This window comes from Apium graveolens, chromosome 8 (assembly GCF_009905375.1).
Source record: "Apium graveolens cultivar Ventura chromosome 8, ASM990537v1, whole genome shotgun sequence".
NCBI lineage: Eukaryota > Viridiplantae > Streptophyta > Magnoliopsida > Apiales > Apiaceae > Apium > Apium graveolens.
This window is the reverse complement of record NC_133654.1, coordinates 118,972,029-118,978,529: the sequence shown is the minus strand read 5'-3', so window position 1 is coordinate 118,978,529 and position 6,501 is coordinate 118,972,029. Positions and strand designations below refer to the sequence as shown.

Below are 6,501 nucleotides of genomic sequence, written 5' to 3'. Positions count from 1 at the left end.
ATGGTTAAAGTCTAGTTGCTTAAGAGATTGGGGTTTAATTCCGACTTATGTTGTTGTTCATAGGTTATCGGACCCACTCTAAGCTTAAGTCTATCCGGGAGCACTCAGGCAAGTTTTCTACCCGTTATACTGTTGTTGTGATGTATATATGTATATGCATTATCTTGTGATAGATGCATGATTGTTATTAGCAAAATCTTGCGATATATTGGAGCATGCTGATATGGTTTATATGCATTCCTGTTTCATAATATTGATATCTAATTGTTGATTCATGCTTATAATTGCATAATACTTATGCTAGAGATAAGCAGTAGTTGCGTATACCCTTAGTATAGGGGACCCAAAGGCGAACATTTTCTAAAACCGGGAGTCGATGTTCCCGTGTATATTATATATATATTATATATATAGATATAGTTTTCAAAACTATTAATCGAATAAGGTTTATTCGATAACTTTATTTTTATTAATGAATATTACTTTGAATATTCATTTGAGGACTTATGGCTCTGTTTATTCTATTTAATGAATATTACTTTGAATATTCATTCGAGGACTTATGACTCTGTTTATTCTATTTAATGACTATTATTTTGAATATTAATTCGAGGACTTATGACTCCGCTTATTTACTAAATAATATTCTTTATTTTATTAAAGAATAGTGTTTCGATAATCAAACTTATTTTCGATTATTCAAATAAAGATCGTACTTTCGTATAAGTATATCTTTGGTCATTTATTATTCATTTCAAGTATGAGTTTTAAAACTTCTACTTCAATTATTTTTATAAAGATTATTCTTTATGGGAATATTATTTAAATAATAATATTCAGATATTTTCTAATATATTGGGACTGGTTTATTTTATTAAATCAGTATTACTCCAAACATTCTTAAAAATGTTTTCGAGTCTTCAAAATGATTTTTAAAAGTTAGGGCGGATCCCAAAACTCATTTTTTTTATATTTAAGATCCTCCTTTCGAAGGGGATTTAAATACTCGCTCAAAACTTGAGGGATCCGGCTCTGTGGTGTATTTTATATTCGCAACAAGGTTGTTGTTTTGATAAATGAATTGATTACTTACCCAACGTTCGGGAAGTAAGTCCATCAAATTGAGTCGGCATAAGCGACAGGCCGGGGTACGGTCTATCAAAGTGTAAGTGGCTGGGTGGCAGCCCATCAACGCGTAAGAGGCCGGGTGGCGGTCCAGCACAAGTTCCTAATGAGGCCAGGGTGATGACCGGTGGGGGATTCATCCATCTACTAGTAGAAAAGATTACTTATTGGTATCTTTGCCTGTTCAGCAAGATATCAGGTTTATGCCAAGGTTTTCTCCTTTCCAAATTCATTGGATATTGCAACTCTGTTTATAATTTTCATAACAGAGGTTTTCAAGGAGTGTATGAAATGTATATATATAGGTGTATATATATATCGGGACATAATGAAGTATCTCGTAACTTCATTATTTATAATGATATTCAAAGATTGAATCTATTCAAATCTTGTCTTGTAGTCTCATCTATGTGATGAACTTTTGAAACTAATTATAGTAGTTCAAGTAGTATTCGGAAAAGATATAAGTATATCGGAGTATCTTGTAACTTCATCTTTTCAACTTATATCTGGTTAATGATTATCTTATGCATGACAAAGATTTTCACAAAAACGTTGAGACAAGGTTAGATATATGAGATCACCTTGCAACGATATTTTTATACAGTTATAAACTGGAACTCTGTGTATATTATACATGTCAGAGGATTTCAAAGATTGTGAAAAGTATATATACTTATGTACTGAATATTTTAAGTTATGTATAACATATTGTAAATCGTGTGCACATACATGAAAGGTAATCATACATCTATAAATGAAAGTACGTTATGTTGTAATAACATATAATTTTATATAACATATATATATATTTAAATTATCAAACAAAATTATAAGTTAAATCAGATTGGGTTAGGTTAGTCAAAAAAATAAAAAACTTGTGCCCAACCCATTTAATTCAGTTTGAAATTTTGCAACTCAATCAATTATCAGGGTTTTTTTACTTAGTTTGATCGACCGAAAAAAGTGGTGAGTTTGGTCGATTTGGGCGGGTTGGGAGACCCATGAACACCCCTAGTTTCGTGTCAAAATCTTTTTAGTTTAAGGAACTCATAATAATTATTCATCACACATTTTACGCTAAGGAGATTTTAGAAACTTGACATGGATGACAGATGTCACCCTAATATTTCTTAAAAATATTTTTTTTAATATACCTTTATTTTTTAATTTATCCTTAATTATTGGTGATAAATCTGATAGAGTAATAAGTTACTTAGTTTACCTGTGCAACCAATGAACACTAGAAATGTGGTAGTCAATACTAACCACTGGATACACACCAAAAATCCTAAAAATAGCCAACTGTGTCTTTTTGCAGGTCTCTACCTTTTGCTATAAAGGTTAGAGGTACTCTCACTCTATCATAAATTATAATATTTTACTCCTCTCTGGATTTGGTAGTTCCTTCATCTTAAAAAGTATTGACACTTTCATTTTTTAGCTTTGAAAAATGTCAAGAACTGTGTGTACATATAATAGCACAAACATAAGTTACTTAATGATTGTCTAGTTGGTTTTATCAAAACAGACATAACTTCTAATACTAGTAATGATGTTATAATGAAATTTAGATTAAATTTTATTTGCGTGAATATTTTTAACAACTTAAACCCCTATTTTTAAAATAATGGAATCGCCACTGATTATACGCATCACATTTGCACGTACGGTGTATCTATATATTTTAATATTAAATTAGTGTTTTGTGTATAAAAAGAATTTAAAGTAATCTAGGCTTATCCATTCTTCACTCAGTCTCTTTTCGTAAATTCAAAGCACACTTCTATCCCTTTAATTGGTAGAGTCCATATGTCATTACTAAAAAAACGACAATAAACATCAGTTCTAGACCAATGTAAAAAACTCTGAAAACCGATGTTTAGGTGAGTGTAGTTAAAAGTCTCTCTTTTTAACATCGGTTTTGGACTGATGTGAAAGACAACATAACACATCGTTTCTAATTAAATAATTGATGTCTTAGACGTACTAAGATATCAATTAGTAATGATATGTTAGACATATACTAAGACATCATTTGTTAACCGATGTAAAAAATAAGAAACGTTGTCAATTGACATATAATACAATGTTTTTCTAAATATAAATGATGTATTAGACATACTAAGAAATCAATCAATAATCGATGTTTGTGGTTACATATTTAACTATTATATTAATATGTTATTTATTATTTATATATATTATATATACGCACCAAAATTACCGAAAATAAAACAAGTAGAATCAATCACTTATAAATAACCTAAACTTTGATAATCACTATTAAAATGGTACAAAACATTCCAATATACAACACTGACGAAATCAAAAATATAATTCTAAAAATACAATATTTTTAAGTCAAAATAAAATTCTAGTACAAGTCTTTGTGCATGAAAAATTTGATATGATAAAATTTGCATATGCAACACATCAACAAGCCCCTCCAATGCTATCAGTTCTTCTTGCTCATCAGTTCATGGCCAACACTAAGTTGTATCAACTATATTGATTAAACCGGTTTCGTAGAAAAAGCATAATCCACCAACAAATTTAAGCTAAAATAGGAAAAACCACAACAATATATAGTCACTTGAGACGATTGATCAAGGCATGAAAGCTTGTGGACGGCTAGCACGTCGAATACCAAGAAATAACTGATTCTTCTCATTCCTGATGCACAAAACATAGAGTTCGATATCTATAATATGATATGAGTTACGAGTTAGAATACAGTTAAATTCTGGGGGCATTTGAAAAATAACTAGTATTATCACTTTAAGAGGAAAAAAAGTTAAATATATTCACCATTATTTAGCTCCTAATAATTAATTAATTTTGTTAAAAAAAATTATGATTGAGAGACATGTAAATGAAAAAAATGCCAACATTTCATTATAAAACCGATCTACCAGAATCAGCACCAAGTTATTCTGCTTTTATTAGGGCTCGGGTAATCTCAACATAGGTAAACTTGCATGGTAAGAATCATTGATAGAACTAGAACAAAGCAGAGTGACTTCTGAACTTGTATCTTGGCTCAACTTTTCGCTCTTCCCATTTCCAAGGCATTACAAAATCACTTGGTTTCCGCTATGCATAGCCTGCAACAAAAATTTTACAGGCATGGGCCATGAAATTAGGTGAACAATTTCCTTGCAGATCAGATATTAATAATAGCTTCCATGGAAAATGATTTCGTTGTAGATCAGATACCAATAATAGCTTTCATGGCACAATGAGTAAATGTTTAATCAGAAAATCATATTACCGAGCATCGGTCATCATATTTCCATAGAGAGATAGGAAAGCAGCTCAAGTAATAGCAAAAAGAACAACAGTCATTAGCATTCACACCTTTAACTTTAGGGAGTGAAACTAGTTTGGTCATAAATCTATTTCAGAAATATTACTAGTTAGGAATATACCGGTAGAGGCTAAAAAATAAGATTTTCCATCTGTAGAGTGGCCGAATCAAAATTACGTACCCAAGAAAAAACCTTGTATGGAAACCTCGTAGATGTGCAAAGTTGTCTACATGAGGAAGAATTCCCACAGCGGTATTGTTCCAGATGATAGAAACAAGACTAAATAATGCTCCACACTGATTAAGAAATGCAAATCACATAAATAAATGATTAAATAAAGAAAAAAATTATTAGCGGCAATAAAGGCAATTGGACAAAACGTTTCCAAGTACCTTGTTGACAAATAGGATTTATGTTATGAATTAAATATAATACTTATACTTCATTACATAATTAGCAATAAAAAAACTTATTATGCTAGTTACATAATAAAAACGGGTTATCAAAACGGGCATCAGTTCACATAAGATATAAATTACAGAAGTAGTTGCTCACATTTAGATTAGGGTAAAAGTTAAAATATTTTGATTTAGATGTATATTGTATATTTTAAAATAGTTCTTAGAAATTAAAAAATATTTATTATTTTAAATCTAGAATCTGACAAGGCTGAGTATTATAAGCTCCAGGATATCATTTTAAACCCCTTCAATAATTTGTCTGTTAAAGCCATCTTGATCTCTTAGGATGAGTAGACAGTAAATAATAAGTACTAAACCCTTTGCTCACAGAAATAAGGGAATTAGAGCTCTACTAGCAAATAAGTTTACAATGGTTTACTAAAACAGAAAGAATTCCCTGAAAAACTCACTTTTAAATTTCTAACTTGAAAAGGACAACTAGTAGAACTAAAAACTCCATCTCCTAAATTTTGCACCATGGTCCATGATTCAATTCCTATTAGAAGAAAAGAAATGATTAAGAGCAATTTTATTTGAAGTAATTATATAATACAATGTACCAATAAGTATACTCAATAAATAAAATTTTGCCATATTTCTTCTTAATTCTCCTTTTATGCTCTGAATCCAAGTAAAATACTCCATCATGAATAGGGTAAAAAACCTGACATAAACGAAAGATTAGAATCTCACTTCATTTTGATCAGTAAAAACAAATCACAACAACATTATTCATCCACCTTCAGGAAATAATGGTAAAAGGGTAAAAGAAAAGCAAGAGAAAGCTTTTTGCACCACATCTCCTGCTATATATAATTCATCTTTTCTCCTTCACAAACAGCTTTGTCCTTGCTAACAAATAATTCTGTCCTTCATAATGAATAAATATATGCTCTATGATACACAAATTTTGTATCAAAACAAGTTTAAAATTAAAACTTAACATATACAAACAAATTTACAAACTTTCATAAACTTTCACAAAAAAACACTAATAAAATTTTAGACTTACAAGAATAAAAAAATGAGCCAAGCAACCAAGAGTGATCAGAGGGATCGAAAGCAAGCGCCCAAGCAAAAATTACAAACAGGGCCCTACAAACAAGAGAATAAACAAGAATCACTTAACATATACAAACAAAAATAACATTAAAATCGAAGAATAACTTACTTTGTAGATGACTCAATATAAAGAATCAACCAAAATGCTTAAGAAAAAGTTTTTTAAAAATTAAAATTTGAATTTTGAAATGAAAATCAGAAAAATACTTACTAATTTGAGCAAATTTAGATTAAATAACAACACAATTGACCAATCTAAAGCCCAGTTAACAAAAAATTATAGTTATATCGAAAAAATTCTAGGGTTCGAGCTAACTAGGATTCGATATTGGGGTTTGAAAACCAGGGTTTCAGTTAGGAGTTTGTAAGCTACGGTTCAAATTAGAATGCAAATTAGGGGTTTCGATATAGGTTTGAATTAGAGTTCTTGAGTGAGAGTATTGAGAGGTGAGATCGAAAGAAGAGTGATTTTGTGAGGAAAAAAAGGAAAGTCAATATAAGTTTGTGAAAAAGCGGAGGAAATGAAAAAGGGCTAGAGGGAA

General features: G+C 30.1%; 1 long non-coding RNA gene across 1 annotated transcript; it reads right to left on the bottom strand.

The window, feature by feature from the left end:
* Window positions 1-3,525: 3,525 nt before the first annotated feature.
* LOC141676721 (uncharacterized) lies at window positions 3,526-5,423 on the bottom strand. Its single transcript, XR_012557118.1, has 3 exons — window positions 5,308-5,423; window positions 4,617-4,732; window positions 3,526-4,232 (listed from the first exon to the last, which is right to left on the bottom strand). It is a non-coding gene; the product is annotated as an uncharacterized LOC141676721 (long non-coding RNA).
* Window positions 5,424-6,501: the final 1,078 nt, after the last annotated feature.